The following is a 22,103-nucleotide window of genomic DNA, read 5'->3' on the forward strand; positions in this document are numbered from 1 at the left end:
TCATACATATCACATACTATACATAGATATAGATAGACATAGATTTTATAATAAAGAATCATTTTGTCTTGCAGTAGACTTACTGTACCATCTTTCCAAGTCACCTTGACAAGAGAAATGGCAGCATTTCAAAATCTGGAGAAGACGTTGACATCATGACGTCAGATGCACAATACAAGAAAGAAACTTGATTCACTTTTACCGAAAATACCAAGTTGAGACAATAAGGTGTACCTGGCAGGGGAGTGGAGATACCATGATGAAGAAGATGGTTCACCCAGGGCGAGGCTCATCCATTGCACTCCGGTTTTGCTGAACCCTGCGAATTCCCCAAATGTGGGAATCTCGACTGCAGAATTTCTGGTAGAGGGGGACTGTGTCCACGCTCTCCCCTGACTACCTTTGCTCTCTTAAACCTTGTCTGTCAATCTACACAGTTAGGAACTGTTAGCCACACTATTCACAAAACACAGCTGATGCTTACTTGCACTTGGAACTTCTGGATCCAAGTTCCAGACCAATGATCTCACTTACTGGACTGCCTTGTCCCGTTATCCACCGAGGTCTGCATCTAGCCAACCTTTCAGGACCACAACTACTGACCTACAACAGGCCAGCCACCTCCTGCCTATAGGTGTGTGAGAGAAGCCAGGGACAAGACCTAAAATTAATGAAGAAAAACTAAACGCATACACTTGTTTGTCCTTATACAAACAGAGATGCCTCCAAGAGCACTGTAGCCTCATTACTGTGTTGCGGGGTTCCACAAGGTTCACTGCTTGGGCCACTTCTCTTCACCATTTACATACTGCAACTGGGACCTCATCATATCACACATCATTTTTCATTTTTATGCCGACAATCGCAAAGTTTACCTCAGTTATGACTCCGATAAAGGAAACTTTTCACTTATAAACCGTCTCGAGGAATTTCATAAATGGATGACTCAAAATTTCCTTCAGCTCAACTCAAAAAAGACTGAGATACGTCTAATTGGCACTGACTCCTCCAACACTCACATGACAAACATACTGGGTTCATACTCTCATCTCATTACTCCACAGTTAAGAAGCCTTTGTGTTTTATTTGAGAGCAACTTCCCTCTGAACAGGCACATCAAAGCTGTCATACAGCTATGTTTTCTTCAGCTCAGCAAAACTTCTAAAATTAAGCCATTACTGTCTACCAAAAACCTTGAAACAGCCGTCCATGCTTTTATTTCATCACAGATAGATTATCACAATTCCCTTTTTTCAGTCTGCAGTAGAAAGTCTCTCTTCCCTCTACAACTAATCCAACATGCAGCTGCCAGGTTTTTAACAGAAAACAGAAACGCAAGAACAATGACACCTATCCTTTCGCTGATTTTAAAAATTGATCACATATCACTTTTAAAGTCCTGAATGTTTTGGCCCCAAGCTATATTTGTAACCTTTTAACTCCCCATGGATGTACCCTGATTTCCTCAAATGCTGCTCTCCTGGTGGTTCCTAATTCCAGACTAAAAAACAAAGGTGACCACCATCAGGGCCTAAATCTATTTCTTCATTTAAGTCTTTTCTTAAAATGCACATTCATAGAGCCTTCCTGTGATCTTCTGGCTGACCTCCCCAAGCCAGTGACTTTTACTGTACATTTATTCTTATGATTTATTACTGTGTTTTACATTTACTACTTATTCTATGTATTGTTTTATTGATGGCATTGCTGTCCTTTCTATTTTTATGATTAACACTTTCATGATTCCTGTTTGTTGTTCTTGTTCTGTAAGGCACTTTGAAACCCCTGTTTTGGAAAGGTGCTATATAAATAAAGTTTATTTTTATTCTTATTCTTATTATTGTTATTTTTATTGTTACTATGATCAATGTTCAGTCCATAGTCTGCTGTAATGAGCCAATGAACACCCAACATTTCCAGAGGTCTCTTGATGAGACTCCATGGTAAAAACAGAAGAATCCACAGAAACGGCTTCATCTTCTCATATTTCTGTCTGTAGATCTTAAGCCATCATTCACACTAACCAGGTTAGCTCAGCTTGGATTGGCCTCACACTCCCTCACTGAAGCCTCATTTCCAGCTGGACTAACAGGATTTCCACCAGAGGAAAGTGCAAGATAGGAGCTCGGAAGATAACAGGTAAAATCATAAAGGGGAATTCATATCATTTTTTCGGTGTTAAATAGATAAATAATAATTTAATCTAAATAATTAAATTAAGAGCTACCCCAATTTATTTTTGTTAGTGTATATACAGTATGTTTTTATAATGCATATTAAACAAATTTGTTTTGCATGTCAAAGTAACATTTTCTATAACAATGTATAATGACAGTGAAAGATACATTTTCAGCATTTTAGCCTTTTTTAAGAAAGAAGTTATGTTGTTTTTCTCATAATCCCATCGCTTCTAAATCCTGGAAAACAAGCTACCCTTGAGCGTCAGTATGAGACACACCAGGCTTTCAGCTAACTCCACTGTAAAACCATCGGCAGCAAAATTACTGATCAATGCTGAGAAGTTTGTTCATCTTCAGACGAGCATGAATGTGTTTACTTAATTGTTTGGTAGTCTGCCCTGTACATTCTTAGACATGTTACAATTGACCAAAGGGCTGTGCAAATGGACAGACACCCAATGAACTTCCAACTGTACAGGATTGCATATTGATTTGTATGTTGTGAATCAATCAGTATACTAATAGTACACAGATACAGAGCAAGTCCATTTCCTTCACCACAATCCTTTGTGCAGCTTCAATCTGGGGACATACAAGAGGTAGTATCTAAAGCTGAAGTTGAGCTGTTTCAGAATGAAGAAGGTGCGTAAAGCATTAATAAATGCATACATAAATAATTTTTCAAGAGTAGCTATAACAGGTCTCGTTTTGCAGCCACCTTGTCCTTGAGAACCACTTCCATATCTTGACTGTTTCACACAATGTAGTGAGAATGGGTTGATGGGCCAAAAATATATATATATATAGAGAGAGAGAGTTCTGTGGTTTATCAGTGAAGAGACTGAGCTACAATGCAGACCGGAGTCTGTTCACTGTGACGTTACATAAGCTTGCCTCCTCTATGAAGCATCTGTATCCTCACTGTGAACCATTTTTATAAACTATGATGAACATCCAGGCGCTGTTGCTCTATAGAGCAATAGAGTGTGATACAGTCATCAGGATTTCAGCAACACGTGTAAGTTTGCACAGCAAAGGACATAACAGGACCATTAACAGGAGACCTACCCTTGCACATCTCGTGGAAAGTGCCTGATGTAGAGAACCACTTTTTTTGTGGTTCCATCCCATTGCATGCAGCGTAATCCAGTGTAATCATGTTCACTCGTGCTGTTGGAAGCAAATCACGAGGTTATGCATGCAATTAAAAAAAAAAAAATCTGTCAGGATATGGCAAACACTCCAATCACCTGCTTTTGAAGTATATTTTGCCACCGGGGAAAAGGAGCACAGGCAGCTGTTCACTTGCTTCCTCGGTGGCGGTTGTCCCTGCTCCTTCCTGGTTCCTCCACTCCATTTAATCTGTTAGTAATGGATGGGTGAAAAAAGGATACATTATATGTTAAAATGTCTCCCTCAACATAGTACTCTAAATCACAATCTCTTTCTTCTTGCAGCAGATGATAAACACACATTATGTACATACGCATAATGCACACATGAGCTAGTGCTTAGTTTTTATATTGACAGTATAGCAGATAAACTGACAAGGCAGCTGGCTGTTCTGCTTTATTCCACTGTCTAACTAATCTTAGTGTTTTGGTTTGTTTTTAATAATGATTTGAGTGTTTTCTTATATTGGTCAATATTACATTTGGGGTAATGACACTGATACTAGACGAAATATTAAATGCAACTTTGCCTCACGTTCATTATAATGTATTCTTATTAATTAAAGTGCAGGGGAGAACAGAATGATTACAATAAATCAGAATCTGTATTTATCCAGCATCATCTGCTCCAAAAACATAGAGATTGTGGCTAAAAGTCTTCAGAAATGAGCATTTCACAGCATTTTGTTTCATCTCCAGGGGAACAAACCCAAAGACCCTCTAGCGGGTCTGTCTCTTTCTCTGTTCATGCATCCTTCACACCTTTTTCAGTTTCCATAAATACAGTCAAATAGCCACTGATCTTAGTGTAGTTTGCAGTAAAATATAGCTTCTATTCATTTTTTTAAATTTAAGTTCACAATTAAGTTTTGTTACCAATTACCAATGTATAATTTCAATTTCCCTTAAAAAAAAAGGTTGATGAGAGCTGTGAGAGCAAATGAAAACAGCAACGTTGCCCTGGGCCATAAAACAGCACCGTCATGCAATCATTCTCTGTGGGTTTGTCACTGTGACAATCAATATGGCTTGGTTTTTATCATCTCAATTGATTCTGTTAATGTTTGTACTGGATTATACATATAGGTAAGTGCAAGTGATGATGGCTCTGCAGCCATTTCAACACCTGTTCAGGCTTCTGTAGTGGAAGACATTGTAGCCGTCATTGTATCGCAGCTCTGATATAAATGTGATTTGGGAATGATTGAAATGGGACCCCAAGATCAAAAGAACATACATGTCTCCTATAGTGAAGCCTTGTGTTTTAACTTATTCATTCATATACAGTTTCCGTCAGGGATTTTGTCTTGTGGTGATAATTACAGGGAAAACACAATGTTTGAGCAGGTTTGGTTGTTGAGCAGTTTGGTTTGCAAAGGAAATGCAGATTTATAACTCCCTGTCTGTCCCTGTGTCCCTGCCAGCAGCCTACATCACAAGGGTCATGAGTACTGTACAAGAATGCTTTTTACCATGTGACTAAGGCCTCCCAATTATGTTTTTACTGTATTTTGCTATCTGGCTATGAATTGACCAGATTATATATAGCCTTTTATATGTTGAACTCACCTTGACCCAAGGAAATCTGGGGAAAAAAATAAAAACAACAAAATATTGTTGATACAACAAAGACTCACAAGCTACAACATGAATTGAACTTAAAAATCCTCCGTTCCTGCGTAAAAAGCACAGAGTAGCATCACAGTTTACATGGTGTCATATAATGCTAGTGAAAATAAATAATGGTCCCCTGTGAAATTTTATGAGCCTGGAGCATCAACGCGTTGTGAAGCCCTTCCTAATGAGTCCTCACATATTGTAGCTGCTAGAATAACAGGCCTATAACATCATTACATTCTGATATAACAATCGTTTACAAGCAGTGAAATGGAATGGAGTCAAGGGAACATGAAACACAAAGCCTGCTGGTGGAAGAACTGCTGATGATCTCCCCCTCTCATCTGAGGTCACCTCAGTCCTGACCTTTGTCAGCAGTCACACCAGGTTATAACTGTCAGGAAGCATGGCTTTCAATGCAAACTAAAGGAACATTACCTTGAAAAGAGGGCAAATTCCAGTGTCCAGTGCCCTTCGGCAGCCCTTGAGCCAACCACTGTGACACCTCAGCCACTCCAGTTCCCCACTGGACAACAAGACAAGCTGAAGTTAGATCTTAAAAACAAGCGCAGTTCCCAAGATTCCCAGGACAGTTGATTTTCCCGGGACAGAAAATGTCTGAGTTCCAGGAAAAATATGAATTCCCTTTCCGAAGGTGCAGGCACAAACTGTACGCCACACATGCCATGCACATTCTCCAACTTTTGCCACTATTACCTGAAAAATATCAAGGATAAAACCCGGCAATGAGGTCACTTTGCTGATAAGAAATGAACTCAGACCCAAGCTATCTGAATGGCATATAAAATATATCATATCTGTTATTCAGATAGCTTCATCAAAAGCACATATTTTATGGCAAACATTTTGAACAAGATGATATTATTGTTGATACTGAGCCTTTCACCCAATAAAATATGTTGCCGAGCCACCACATGAAGTCTCCTTATCAGTGTCTTTGCCATATAGAAATCTCCACACATGCTGCTTCAGTCTGATGGAATTTATCCTGTAAGAATGATATCTTTCTCTTCAGGATTTACTCAGCCAGTAGATTATTTCTGCTTTCAAAGTGGCTCGATCTCATAAAATGCTTTTACAATTACAACATGGGGCTATAAACTGTGATTTAGAGATGTAAATGAGTGTTTAAGACCAAAGTATTAAGGGTTCCATAGTTAATATGAAAAAAAAAAGTCACTGGGGCTCCGCTTCCTAAGAGAAAATTAGCATTTAAATGAACTTTGAACGCAGCTTTTAAGGGAACAAAGATGATGCTAGCATGAATGCATGCGTCTGTGAAAGCAGATCGTTCTGTGTGGATTATGTGCGGCTGGTGGAAAAGCACAAGGCCGCATATGCAGTCAAACACAGCAGCTCGTCTGACTGCTCCCGCCCTGCTGTGATCTTTCACACTCGCCATCAGATGACAGAGGCTCAGCGGCGGCTGCTATCTGTGCTGACAGCTCTGGTCGTGGCAGCGGTGTGTTTTGCTCCTGGGGCCGGTGGAGCTGCCTCGACCAGCATACATCAAGCTGCCCGGTCCCAGAATCTCCTGCACCGCCAGCGCCACCACGACTTCTTCCTCGCCCTCCTTGCTTGGGACCAACAGGTCTGCATGGGCGGCTATCAAGCCCGCCTCGTTCGTTCCGTGTTCAGACAGAGACAGCGCAAAGCTGTGTGGTGATGGCTGTCCAGGCATAATGGCTGCATGACCCCCAACCAATACAACCCCATTCCAAGACTCCAGGTTGTGTGTGTGTGTGTGTGTGTGTGATGAGACATTATACTCCTCGCTGCGATAAGGCAGAACCTCACCAAAGGTTTGTCAGCAATGCCGGCAGCAGGTGTTTTATGTATCCAAGCAAGAGGCGAGTCATTTTTGTTCACTTCTTCCTGGTCTGCTTCTTGATGCTTTGTGCCAGCCTGTGCTCCTGCTTTGAATGCAGTCACATAGGATGAAGCATTCAGTGTGAGCATGTGCTTAACAAAGCGAAGCAAAGTAAGGCTACGCTACATCCTGTTAGAGCAATGCACGAAACCAGCCAGGACAGGCTGCTGTCACACCGCGCACGCTTCCGTGGTCAAAGTCTTTCCAACATAATATAGTGATGATGAAGTTCAAAAAGAAAAGAATTCATGCAATTCAGCATAACATTTCAAAGTGCTCCAAAACCTGGAGAGTGCCTGCCTGCTTCAGGGTGAAAGATAATGTACGGCTTTGCAGGGAGATGTACAGTGTGCAAAAAAACTCTACAAAATGTTTTCCTTTATCGTCCCGATTGTATTTATGAAAGGAAAAAAGGCAAGAAAGAAGAAAAAGTGTGACAACTGCAGTTTTTACAACAGAGAAGGCACTTAAACCAAATATATTAAAGAAGCATGTCCAACTGTGGTGTCCATGTTCCTTCCTTCCTTCGGTATGCTCCATATTGTCTGGGGTCTTTATCTATAATGTATATGGTAAATAAATAATCATCCACATTGCTGGCTCACGGTGAGTTTTTCCTGAGGGGGGAAATAACAGTGCTGATTCCAGAGAAAAATAACACTCCTACAAACAGCACTCACCCAACTATGTCTTATTTTTTCCTGAGTACTTTCTCAAGACACTGGTCCTGATGACTTCTCTTTCATGACTTTACTCGGCCCTGTGAACAGGCTGACCCGGCCTTGAAGGCATCGCCTCTGGAAAGGTGCTCTGTGTGATGAATGCTGAGAGGGGACAGGAAATATAAACTGCACTTGGTTTATGTCCGCACGTTTCAGTGGTCCCCAGGCACGCAGGGTTTAACCCTGTGAACCTGACCCAGTTTGTGTCAAAAATCACACCCCATCTCTTTCCAGGAAATTTATACTGTTTCTCCGCTGTGCACTGTGGATACAGGCTGAGGCTGAGGATATAGGCTTATCATCAAAAATCTTGTCTTCTTCTTCAGTATTGAAAGTAATCCTGTAATCCAGGTAATTGTTGTCATATGTAAATTTGCAAAAATGTCCACAAGCTGGATAAAAACAAGGGGGTACTGGTGTTACCTACAGCAAGATCATTAAATACTTATCAACATTGTACTTATTTACATTACCCAAAACATGATGGCAGTCCTGGCAGGGTTTGACCAAGAATGCACCATTGCAACAATGGCAACAAATTACAAACATTAAAACATAAAACGATTTGTCGCAATGGCCCCACTGTGCCCAAATTGTCAAAATTAAAATCAAGAGCAGCAATTTCATTAGTTAGCGACATTACCAAACATTTGGCTTTTGGGGAATACATCTGGAGAACTAGAATCACAAAGTGAGTGAGTATGTGAGAGGGGAAATGCCACTGAAGCCGACATCGAGTTTAATCCTGATAAAAATATTTCTCAGTAGCACTTAAATCATGAATCGTGAAAAAAAATGTGTGTACTTTCTTGATTTTCATCCATATGAGTCAAATAAAAAAAAAAAGAAATTCTTCCCACATGACCCTCCTCCCAAACCCGAAGGACATTTTAAAGTATTTATTAATGTACAGTGTGTGTCAATAGTTATAGCTTCTCCTATGAAGACAAGGTTTATAGTTATGGGTGCCCAAGTACAATGAATGTAAGAACAAGCTAAATAGCCTCGGGAGGGTTCAGAGGGGTTAATGAGTCCAGTTGTCTGACTGAGGACGTAGAGGATGGCCTCGGATGAGGAGGCTGCAAAGCTAAGCAGCAGTCGGCTTGAGGAGGAAGAGTGTTATCTCAGACTTGTCCAGCTCTTATGGGACTAATTAATTAGACTTCTGCATGTTTTGATACTGACAGAGAGACAGAAGTGATGTAGGCGAAGACAAGGGGAGAAAAAACAGGCAAAGCAGAGAGGAATCGAAGTCTGTCTCAGGAGAATCCAGCCTGTATAATAACATGCATGCCTCTTTGTGTGCCTCGCCAGCATCCGCCAGTTGTTTTCCTCAGAGGTGTATGGCACAAGGCAAAGGGAATTATTGATAAAGACCGGGCGTGTATTGAGTTGTTTTGTTGCCAGAACATGAGTATCGTTCATACTCAGACCTCCTGCTGGCTTCCACACTGCCACCATGAGCACAGTCATTAGCATGACGCTGTTTCAAGTGGGCAGCAGAATCACAGTTGGGGAAGGATTTCTAGAAACATTACTTATCCAGGGATCAATTTTGCGTGTGATTAAACACAGTTAACTAATTACGGTGACAGCGTGAGTTATGATTATGGGAAAATGATATGAATTACAACCCAGCAGTGTAAAAACCCCGGCTTTGATTTATCTGGAGCGAGATCATTTAGGGGCCAGAAGAGAAAAATGGCACGAGCAGACGCAAAACATATTAATGCATAGCTGATGAACATCCTACTCAAAAGCATCGGTCATCATCATGTTAATGTTGCATGACGCTCAGTGGAAAAGAGAAATACTGAGAGGAAGAATGAAAACCAGTGACTCTATTGGTCACTTATTAGAAAAAAAAAGCTCAGGTTTGTCTTTAGCAGTCGAACAGATACAGAATTGTTTGAACTAATTCTGTGAATCACAATTATAAAATAATAAAATGATAATCAGGATCATTGCAATGAATTGAATTTCCCATTGCAATGGTACCTTGAAGGCATCAATGCACTGATGCGACTGTGTATTGTTTCTCTGTGTTGACAGCCTGTGCGAGCAGTTTATTAAATGCTGTTGAGCGTTCAGGATTTCCAAATCATTCTTCTTCTTTGTTCAATGTCAAGCAGACATTGCATGGTGTCAAAAGTTGGGCAGGTAACCGGAACGGATTGACGTGCTGAAGTTTAATCCTCCGGAGCAGTTTAAGTTTGTCAGCCTAGGAGAATAGCCGGAGTAGAAGCAAAGATTTCCGTGCTTCAGGAAATCTACCAAGCTAAACAGAGACAAAGGGGAAACATGCTCATTTATGCCACGGGCAGCGAAGCTGAAAAGATATTCAGCTCCTTTGAGTTTGAAGAGTTAGCGGAGCACTGTGAGTTTGACAACAAAAGGGATGAACACGTCCGCGATAGACTGGTTGTGTGCATCAGTAGTAAGGAGTTGTCTCAGAAGCTCCAGCTCACAGCAGACTTGACACTAGTGCAAGTTGTCCAATTGCGCCAGTCCAGCAAATTAGCTGCAGGTGGCTAATGTTAACTATGGGATGTGGCAAATGGAGCAACAGAGGTAAGAAAACACTGCACGAGAAGCAATAAGTGACACAAAAAAAAGGTGTGGCACCCAGCACTATGATGAAAAGAAATACCCTGCTTTTAAGAGTACATGGAAAAAATGCAACAAGTGAGGACACTGGGCACAAGTAAAGTAAAATATTGTAAAATACTGAACACTGGAAAATAGGACAGTTTCATTTTATGGGTGAAGTCAGTGAGTCTGCAAGCCTGGATAGATGGATTCTTACTCTTGACACAGGGGCCGTTGTAACTGTTAGAAGTGAAAAGACATTGACTGACATCTACAGACTGGATTCTATGGACTTACCCTTTTGTTGGATGCAAGCTCCGATGTATAGGTTGATTCAGAGCTATTGTCTACAGAGGCAAGGAAGATGCATTTCCCATCTACTGTATGTGGTTAAAGGAAATAGAAGCATTTTGCTCAGTCACCAAGAAGCAGTTCAAACGGATCAAGTGAAGAGAGTGGAGCCTGTCAGCACTGGGTTAAAACTGAACCTGTCAAAATCATTCTGAAGGAAGACGCTCTACCGCGCACAGTGCACACCGTTAAATGCACACCACTGCCACTTAATCACTTAAAGTGATCGAGGCAGCTGGCCTCACACTGAATGGAGCTAAATGTAAGTTCAAACAGCGGCAGATTCCTGAGGTAGACTTCCTGGGCCACATGTTTCATTAGAGTGGTGTGAGACACGATCCAGTGAAAGTGGCTAGGATAGAAAATTTCCCACAACCTCAAAATGTATCAGAGCTCAAGAGGCTGTTTGGAATGGTCAACTTTATGGGTAAACTGATCCCAGAACTCTCTACAGCAGGGCAAACTATGAACTGCTGAAAGTGATGCTGTGGGGACCTGCACAGCAGAGAAACAATGCTTGCCATGTTTGGGAATGTGAGGACTTTGAGAAATACCTGTTTGGACTTGACAGCTTTGAACTGTCAACCTTGTACCAGGGGCTTCTGGTCATGTAAAGACATCCAGTTAGTTTGACCTGCCTATGAAAGGAAAATACCTGAGACAGTCAGGGACTTCTTCAAGGCAAGAGTTGGCAGAGGTAGATGGTTTAGTGGTCAGGGGAAACGATTCCCACCTCTAGAACAGAGATGATAGAAAGGATTCACGGAAGACAGAAGAAACTCAGTGAAAGTTTTGCAGAGAGAACAGAAGCGAACCAAGGAAAGAGCCACTAATGCAACTGTATCACCTTCCAGTCCATGGCACAAAGTTAATGTATACTGTATGTGTGTGAGTACAAGAGGCAGTCCTATCTGGTGGTGCCAGACTGCTTCATGATGTACGTAGAGATTCTACATCTACACGTGTCAACCAGCCAGATCACTTAAAAGCTAACAGCCAACTTTTCAAGGTCGAGTTCCAGGTTTGTGAGCAATAATGGCACTCAGCTAATTTCAGAGGAGTTCAGAACATACAGTAAGAAATATGATGTTACTCATGTAGCATATAGCCTGCATTATAGCCAGAGTAATGGCCAGGCCAAGAGGACTGTACAGGTACAAAGGGATTCTTGGGCAGGAAGGTCCTCTCCTGGCTCTGACGATAAAGAGGGCCATGCCTTCTTCTCGACCACAGTCAGTCCTGCAGAGCTGCTGATGATTTGGAAAACCTGGACAACTTCCCCCACCCTGTCTGAGAACAAGGAATACATTAGACAAGCAGCCAAGTAGAGACAAGCATTCCACTACAATCTCAGGAAGGGGATGAGAAGTCTACCTTTGCTGAATTCAGGAAACAATGTTCCGATGAAACTGGATAATGAGAAATAACACCAGGTGCTACCCAAAGAGCCTGTTCCACTCCTAGATGTCTTACATCTGAGCAGCAGGTTACTGTGGAAGTGTCTGAGGATTCTGGGAGTGAAACAAACAGCAATCACATAAACACAGACACCTTGGCTGGAGCTGTTGGACACACAAAAGAGACAACAACTGTCACTCGCTCAGGTTGGGTGAGTAAACCAGATCCCCAGGCTGGACTTCTGGGGACTTTCTTCCTGGTAAAGAAGGATGTAGAGAGAAAAGAAAGAGATGGGCTACATGTTGTTAAAAGCAAAACAAACTTTTAAAAGACAAAGCTGTTAAAAAAAAAGACTATTAGCAGTGTTAAAGCTGTGAGAACTGCTGAAGATGTTACTGGGGGGATATATTGACATTGTCCTTATTTAGCTGAGGGCAGTGGGCTTGTGTCAGCAGTGTCAGCTCAATTAGTTAGCAGTTGCTTTGTTTTTTGTTTTTTTTTCCCCAGGTGATGTTAACTTGAAGTAAATTTGATCCAAGATATTTTATTCACCAGCAAAAGGGTATTAAACAATTGCTCCCATTGGCTGACAGACCTGAAGGTCCGCAGATGAAGCCTTCTTCGATAGAGGGGTGAGGAGTTTCATCCTGGGAGGAAGCACTTGGACTCTAAATGCATGACCAACTCACTTAAAGACGGTGTATTGAGGGTTTACCATGGCTCTAAACTGCATTTTAATTTTAAGATTCTCCTCAGCTCTGCTCTCCTTTCGCCCAGACAGATAAAATAAAGCAGTTGTCTCAAACAAGCAGAGGGGGGAAAAAAGCCACAATCTCCTCAGCTTGTTATTGGTGTTTGGCTGTTTTCTGTGTTCTCGCTCTGCTGCGGGCTGGCAGGTGCAGCGTCTGCCTCTCATTTCTCTTTGAAAAGATAACAAAGACCTGCTTGGTTGGACGAGTCCCATCAGTTCTATTAGCACATCATAATTGTCACCTGCCTGGCTTTGCCGTTCATCGTGTTCCTGTAGGATCATATTTAGAGTTTAAGCACTTGTGCAAATGTAAAAGTTGAGTGTTCTCACATAGAGCATAGGATGAGGCACTGTGTGGCCTGTTTTTGTTTTCGTAAACCTTTGAACACCATTGTTCTCCTTTGCAAATTGTATTTAATGAATGCTGTCACTTTTTACTGTGATGAATAATTCAGCTTGGGTTGCTGTAGTTCTGTGTGGCTGAGTGGCAGAACAGTTGCCGTCAGAGGAAGTAAACAACTTGGAACAGAGGCCCTAAAAGCCTCTCCCAGGAGATGCAACGATGTTTAGTTGGCTAGGTGGCCGACTCCTTCCACACTGTGTCGCCTGATAACTAAGCTAAGTGTTTACGTTGTTTTGAGTTGGAGTCAAAGATGTGAAATCTGTGGGGCGTATCAAAGACAAATTCAAAGTATACGTTCCCTCTGAAGTCAGTGCATGTGAAACAAGCTGGCGCTTAATAAATCCAATATCTGCTGTGAGGAACAGCACACAGACGCAAAACTGCACCTAAGCTCCACCTCTCTGGATCCAATCAAATATAAACTGACCGGCTAACATTAAGACGAAATTTGCTCCATAGTTTTTTTTTGAGGGGTGTGTGTGTGTGTGTAATGTGCCAATATAGCCACAAATAAAGTAATTTACTTAAATTGGTCCTTAAATTATGATACAAAATAAATACAGTAATACATAAACAGACCTAGTGAATTAGTTATTAGGAGGCCCCCTGGTAATCCTTAAAAGAAAAATTTATTTTATTACATTTAGGATCTGATTTTAGTTGGTCCAACCGTTGTCTCTTCCATTATGGTAACATTGTACTGACTAAAGAAATTGCTCCGCTGCTGGGACATCAATATAAATTCAAACGGAGCAAGACATGCTATCAGTCACTTGTGTGAAATGTTGCATGAACTAAGAGTCTCTTTGCTCAGGCCTCTGAAATGTCGCCCACATCTCTGATTCATTCAGCAATTCTAGTAGTCTGATGTCGGAAAGACAATAAAACCAATCAAATCTCTGTAGGTGGGATAAGGAATGAGCATTATATCTCTACATAGCTAACTATAGCTACATAGCCACATCCAAGAACTACTGCCACAAAAACTGCAGTGAGTAATTTTTAAATAAACACACTTATTTGATCATTGTAAAAAAAAAAAAAATACATGAACTGCTCCTGCAGCTTCAGTGTCACCTGAAATGAGTAATAATACGGTTTGATTGGTTAGAGTAAAATAAAACAATATAAACATCCTTCTGAACAGAAATCACTTAATATGAACACAACACCAGGCTGATAATCACACAGAATCACATTTCATTCCACTGTCTTTAGCCTAAGGAAATAGTAATTATAGCCATAATTGCAGCTTTAAGTCTCCATGTTGACATGTCAGGGTAAAGCAAATGTTTTACACAGGGCTAATTATTTATATTATGTTGTATTACACTTGTTTATGCAGTATGTTAATATCACATATAAGAAGTTAAAGCCTTCTCACAGTCAGTGCAACCAGACAGGGTCAAACAATATTTTGAAGCAAGGATCTAACGACATATCAGGATGTTCTGGATATAAAGCAGAGTCACTGCTGACATCAGTCCTGTCAATCATAAACCTGCATGTCTCCTTTGTTCCTGCAGGTTTCACTTTATTGCATGTTCTACAGTACATGCAAGTCTGGATTCTGCAAACTGTCCCACTGTGTGGCTCCAACACAGATGAGATTATCGGTTATTCGTCACCTCTAAAAACACATTTTCTTGCACAGTGTGAAGCCTCTACTACAGGTTTAAGGTTAAGGAAGTCACAGGCCTGCTTTTCAGAAGAACTGAATGAGAGTCAAAGAATGTTTTCACATGTTGCAAAGAATGTTTGCAAAGGGGGACTGCTGTGGTCCTGCAGTGACATCACAATATGACACCAGTTTGCACACATTGATCACCTGTCTTGTCATAGCTCTGAAAAGTAAAAAATACAACAAAAAACTACTGATACTATATTGACTGTGTAATGAGCAGCAACAATTCCTACCTCATTATACTAACCAATTCAGACATTTTAGAGAAAGTTATAGTAAATATTTTAATTATGCAAATCTTGGGCACAAATGAGTGTCTGAAGCACTGAATGAGCTGCACATCTGACACAGCTCCTCCTCTCCTCCACCGTCTCCACACTGTCCATTTCCAGCCCAACCACACAGCTGGCCTTCCTCACCAGCTTGTTGAGTGCCACCGCCCCAGCAAACAACAGGAGCCTGTTGCACACAGAAGGATGGCACTAGCATGGACCCAGGAGGCAAGGCAGGATGGTGCTGAGATGATGGACCCAGACATATCTGAGCACAAACCTATTCAAAAAATAGGTTCCAAGCAAATGACTGGCCTTGTACTATGGAGACAGACCTGTTGCAGCCTCCATCTCCCGTTTTGTCCCACTGAATCTTCTTGTAGTTGTTTTTGTCATTTTTAGTTAATTTTGGACTGCCTGGGGTTTGTCATAATGCCTTGCCATGAAAGTCTTCTATTTTTGTAGATAATAACTTAGATATATTTAGATGTTGGTTTTATGTGACTTTAACCTAAATTTGTTGAGAAATGATTCAAATAGTGTAAAAGAGATGTGACAATCTCAATCTGTCTCAGGTGACTGATGAGCTGACCTGAAGGGACAAAAGCAGTGCTTCTGGAAATTTTGCTCTTAATGTTAGTGACCTCTGCCCTCTGGCCCGCTTTGAAATGCTGGACATGAACGATCAAGCTCTACAACTGTTATCAGAAGAAATGTAAAATTTTAGAATAAACAGACTGCTGACAGTAAAATACATCACACCTCTCAAAAAAGTTGGCATTGGTGGTTTTACAAATTCATTACATGCTATCATTGATAGACATGCAATTCAGTCCTGATATTTGTGCTGCCCCCATGGCTCAAAATGCTTCCCTAGGCCAAATCCCAAACACAGACAGAAGACATGTACCCATGTTTATAATGAGAGGACAATTTGTTATTGAGTTATGGCCACAGTAAAAATCCAACAACTGCTATTCATATGACTGTTTTCAAAAAATTCTAAATGGTAGAAAATCCATCATGGCAGACTTTAATGATCACAGGCCTTTTCGTAGAGCACATTGTGCTGCACATTGGACTTGGACCCCAATTTCAAGTCAGTCAGACTTAAGGTGTGAGGGCCTTTCTAAAAGAGAATTTTTGGGCCTTAATTACAGCGCCCCCATCTGGCTGATTGGACTCATATTTCTTGGGAAGCATTTGCACATAACCTCTAGTCATTGTTCAGAGTTTTGGGTTTCTACAGTATCTCATTCCACCTCATGGAAATTTAAGCTATTGTGGAATAATAATAATAATAAGAAGAAGAGGAAGAAGAAGAAGAAGAATGTGCTTGAGTCCTAACAAATTCTTCTTCTTATGACATTCAATGACTGCTTAATATATAAGTCATCAGAGATTTCCCATGCTTTCAACACACATTTTGCTGCCGCTGGGAATCAGTTTGATATGGTGTACCCAGGATTTACTACTTAATAGTCAGCCATCAGCCAATGAGCCTTCCTTAAACCCTACCTCTTAGCTCACCCTGCAGGCCTTTGCTTCCTCTGCTGTTGGAAGGCACTTCAAGCTATCAAATGCAGAAAAGCAACTGCGAGAGGATAAACTAGACCCTTAAAGCTCTGCGCCCCCATTCAGTGCTGAACAAATTGCTAATCTATTTAATCTCTCAATTTCTGCTGGAGGTTCCCGGGATCCCTCAGGTTTGGAAATCTGCACATGTAGCCCCATTGCATGAGGATGGTGACGAAAAGGATCTTAATAATCCAGTAACAATAACCAGCTTCTAAATGTCTTGATGAAGTCAAATCATTCCTCTCAAGAAATTCTGTGTTGAGTCCACACTAAACTGCTGCAGAGGTAACAGAGCTGTCACTTTGGTTGCAAATGACATCGTATCTGCAGTTCACAAAGGAAATATTGTGCTGTGTGCTATCCAGCTGAACAGGACCTCAGCTAGTTTTATCACTTCCCTTCCGTCTGTCACATATCATCATCCTCTGACATCCTGAAATCCGTCCTGAAGAGAGTTTTGCTTGGAAAATATTCGTTCAATCTGGCAACTTGTCTGACAAAGACATAAGACAATTGATTCATTACTGCTGATTATTTAAATTACTTTAAAGGTCAGGGAAATCACATTTTCTGGGAACAACAACCCAACAGAACACCCTCGAATGTCCTTCAAGCCTGATGGATGAGCAGAACACCTGTATCTAGGTATGAGATCTGTATCTGGATAACATGTTCATGCTGGTAGAGATGCAGCTGCAATCAGAATGTGATCAGACCAGCCAGAGCAAACGAAATAAGTAAAGCTCATACAGCAGCATCACTTCGGGAGACTCACACAGGAGTGGTACGACACGGAAGATGAGGGTACAACTATATGCTTAATGTCTTTGTTTCATGCAACTGTTTGGAGAACACTACATCAGCCAAGTAGCAAGGATCTTGGACAAGAGACAACAGAAACAAACATCATTTGTCTGTGAACACCACACCAGAACCACTCACAGCCTCCACTGGGAAGAGGTCAAAGGTCATCGAGTCAGTGAACGGCCAGAGAGAGATCAAGGAGGATATTCACATCTGATGCCAGACACATGCGACTGACAAACTGAAGCATCTCCAGCAACAGCTGTGCAAACTCCATCTTCTGAGGAAGGCTACAACATGAACTACTTGTCTACTTAGCGCCTGTGCTTACTTCCTTGTAATAGGGCCCCTTGTCTGATTTAATTTTGAAGTGCAAAGTCCTGTCTTACTGTAAGATCAGCTCTTTTTGGACACACACTTCAGCTGTGCTCCTGATGTCAACCTGTTGGATACGGTGAGCACAGTACAGATCAGTGGGTGGTGCAGTCTCCAGTGTTAGGACTGAACCAGTTGTTCTGCATGTGGGGATGCTAACCATCAGCCTTCAAGCTTGCGTTCAGGATTTCCCTCTCTGTCGTCAGAATGGACAAATCTGCCGTTAATCAACCCAGTAATCCTCCAGCATGTTCCCAGCCTTATTCAGATGTGGTAACCATGGGACCGAGTGGCTTAAAATATTACTTATGGCATAAATAGAACTCATGCAATCATTATATGCTGCTTTAAAGTCATTTCAGCAGTATCTACTGGAGTTCCTGAAAAAAATGTGGCTCCTGCATAATGTGTTCATTATAGGAAAACAAAATCAGGTCAGTAAACATAAGCAGAGGTGTTTTGTCTTTTAGCATTTGGGCTTTTTTTAAAGATTGAGAAAGATGTCACTGGCAATTTATCAAGAGTCGGAAACTCAAAATCCACAGATTCACATTAAATCAGTGCACTGATCTGGCCCTAAAGGAAAAATAGACCTCCTTTGCTGCTGCTGATTGCACTTTAAATTCAGCCCATAAACACAAACATAAAAGCAGTGCTGACTAAGAGAAGACAGCGGAGTGTTCCCCTTGCTCTCAGCATGCTCCATTTAGAGGAAAACAAATCTGAGCCGTGTTCTCTGTCACTAATGCAGCATTAAAACTAAGTGATGAGAGCAGAATTTTCTTCCATTCAGAAATCAGTTCGTGAGGAAGAGACGGTGATTAGTGCAGGAGATGTTTGTCTGACACTTTGCAAAACCTCATTTCTGTGTAAAGACGACATTTCATCTCTGGCTCAGTTGCTGTAAACATAAAGCCAGACCAGTAAAAACACGCTGATAGGAAGTGTGTATCTGTTACACTTTGTTGTCCGCAAGCATTGGACAAACATTACAGCTCAGCAGTAAGCAGGTAATATGGTGTAAAACTGTATGGCTCAATATGTCATGTTGGGAAATAACAGGCTATAATGGGAGATTGAGATGAGATTAATCTTACATAACATTTGTTGTGTTTTTAATTCAAGAGACTTTAAAATAACTTTCAAATATGACATTATTATTATTATTATTATTATTATTATTATTACTATTATTATTATTATGCATTTTTTGTGTGCATACATACAGAGCTCCTAACATCATTTCACAAAAGTATCTCTATTTGGGTTTACAACAGAGGTGCTTGTGCAGAGCAGATGCTGTAAATATAAAATAGGATAATATCAAATATCAAAATGATCCAACAAAGTAATAGAGTGTAAGTGGGAGTTGCAACTGTAATGCTACTGAGTTTCAAATTATAATCCTTTCTGTGTTAATTTCTTTTATCAAACACGTCTCAAAATATTCAACTTTTTTCAGTGATGAAGATGAGACACTGACTGCAGTGAACCATAACTGTAACCACATCTCCATACAAAAAGAGGTGACCACAGAGTGATTTAAAAATGAAAACCAAAAATCAAGTCAATTATAGCACTTCTCTACAGAGGTGTTGATTGTCTGTGTACAGTGGGTTTTATTGTGGTTGACAGCGTTTTCCATTCATCTGGGGACCTCATTTGTTGAACTGTGCCTGTTCAGAGTCGATATGTAAATCAGAACATGTTTCGCATGTTGCTGAAATGAACCAGCATCAGACCAGAGACCGACTCCACAGAGCTGCATTGTTAATCATACAACCTGGGATTTCCAGCACCACTTCTTTTAGCCTAAAATCAATTGGATGAAACCTCATTTGAAAACATTCTGTTTGATTAAAATGCTCAAAGTGTTTTTGTCAACTGAATTTAAATGTTTCTTCGTATGTCCAAAGTTTTAGCTGTCTAAAAACTGACAGAAAATAAATTGAAGGGTGTTGATTAAATACGATTAAAACTAACGTGGACATTTGATCTAAGGACAAAAGCCAAGACTAAATATAAAAATTAGCACTTCTAGTTTCTGAACAAGGGCAGTCACATTATTGTACCACATTACAAAGTAATATATTACTCCCCTCCCCACCCACAGCAGCGGGGCTGTGCTGCAGTTGTAGCCCAGCCTACAGCCACAGTCACTGCTATGTCTGAGCTGGGAGACGTCAGGGAGAGCGCTTTCTGCTCGGCTAAGATACTCAGAACAGCTTCTCACTTGCATAACAAAACATAGAAATGTATTAGTTATTATATTGTTAGTTAGCAGTAGTGGTAATAGCACCAGCACACTGGTAATATTAGTGAAAATAGTACACGCCCCAATGGAATTTAGTTTATTATTCAGTAGTAAATGTATGGTAGGTTATTTTCATTTAAATTCATCATATTTTCATCATCTCTCTACACAAGTTCATTTGGGATGTTTTTAATGTGTTTATTTCATAGAAGCTGCTGGAACCTCAGGATTTGCACTGCTCAGCCTTTGAGCTGAAGAGTGGAAACCCTGAAATCATGAAATCTATCAAAGACAATGTAATGTGTTCACAGAGACATGGTGGCGAAATGACCCGCTCACTCACTGTTCATCATCAAGGTGTGGTGCCCTCTCGAAAATGAAAAGACATAATCAAGGGAGGCAGCTCTTGGTGTGGAGGAGCATTAAACACTAACTGGGACTATATCAACAGGCAGCACTGTTGACGATAAAGGTGAGACTAAAACAAAGTTTTAAATTTTACCAGAATCCCTCTTTATTTTCAATGACAAAAAAGTATTTGATTAAATATCACAGACAGTTTCTTCAATGCAGCGGTTCTTTCCTGTGCTGTGCACATATCAGGACTACACCAGCACAGCACAGCCAGGACAAAGAGTGTGTGTGTGTCAGTAACCGCTGGTGTACACATGTGTGTATATGTGTTTCAGTTAGCTTGCAAGTGTATTTAAAGCAGCAGTAGGAGCTTCAGTCTAAAACCAGTGAGCTAACTAGTTAAAGCCACACACCTTGCAATCATAAAAACAGCCAAGCATGCACCTGACCCTGAGCAGCTGACTGACTAACTGGTGTATTTTGACATGATGTCATAAAAATGCTGCATTTATTTTTCCTGCAACATCAAAATGAAATCGATTTGATTTGTCAAATAAAATGAATTTGGAATCAGGTTGGATTCCTTGAATTGAGACATCAGTCCACGGGACCAGAACTGTTCTGCAAAGCTGCTTTCTTAACCATTCAACCTCTTTTTATCCGCTAATGATAAGATAGCATTTTTTTGTGAAATAGGTTTGACTAAAATAAAATAATCTTTTTTTGGTTTTGTTGAACTACAAACAGAATTAAAGACATAATGCATGATGTGGTTAAATCATTGTATTTGGAAAATAAGTGTGCTGTTCAAATTGTGTACGAACTTAATTCTTCACCCAGGTGAGAGGTGCTCGCCAGGGCTTCACTTTAAGCCTGACTTCATTTAATGTGTCTATAAATGAACTTGGTGTTCAGCTGGATCAATGTTCTGCTCCTGACCACTTCCTCCTGGACAGAGAGGTGAAGGCTTTGTTTTATGCTGATGACCTTGTTTTGCTGTCTCCGACTGAACAGCTGGACAGAACTGGGCCCTCGTAGTAAATATGAAGAAAACTAACGTTATGACTTTTCAAAAATGCCAGGAGAACAAACACCAGTTTACCTTAGACAATGAAATCATTGAACATTGTATGAGTTATATCACCTTTGTATGACCATAACAGCATCAGCGAGTTTCTACATGGCCACAAATGCACTAAAAAAAAGCTCTAAATGCAATAAAGAGAGAACTGACTTAAAAGAAAATTATTAGTGTTATCCAGGCCATTGTGCTGTACAGTTGTGAAGTATGCTGTCCACTCAGTCATCGTAGCTCTACAACCACCCAACAGGACCTTCACGTGCACAATTCTGCACATTTCACACACAGAAAAGCGGCAACAAGTTAACATTCAACTGAGAGCACCAAAACATTTTTAATTACTTCAAATCCAGCCCCTGAGACAGCCTCCATTCCAAAGCCCTCCAACCCAAAAGCTGAGCCCAGAAAAGAGTCCCCTATGTCAGCTGGTGCTGCGGCTAACTGCCCCTCAGTCACATGCTGACCAGTTTCACAACAGCACTGCACATTATAATGCAATGTAAACAAACTGTCAGAAAGCAGGGACAGAGCCGAACCAAGTGCGGAGCTCAGTGACCACAAATTGAATAAATGAATGAATGAAATAAAATTTATTTTTGAACATGAGAATCAGCAAGGAAGCATTTT

General features: G+C 40.8%; 1 non-coding gene across 1 annotated transcript; it reads left to right on the top strand.

The window, feature by feature from the left end:
• Positions 1-226: 226 nt before the first annotated feature.
• Positions 227-395, top strand: LOC121619030. The gene has a single exon (XR_006007493.1). It is a non-coding gene; the product is annotated as a U1 spliceosomal RNA (small nuclear RNA).
• Positions 396-22,103: the final 21,708 nt, after the last annotated feature.

Source organism: Chelmon rostratus, chromosome 15 (genome assembly GCF_017976325.1).
Source record: "Chelmon rostratus isolate fCheRos1 chromosome 15, fCheRos1.pri, whole genome shotgun sequence".
Lineage (NCBI taxonomy): Eukaryota > Metazoa > Chordata > Actinopteri > Chaetodontiformes > Chaetodontidae > Chelmon > Chelmon rostratus.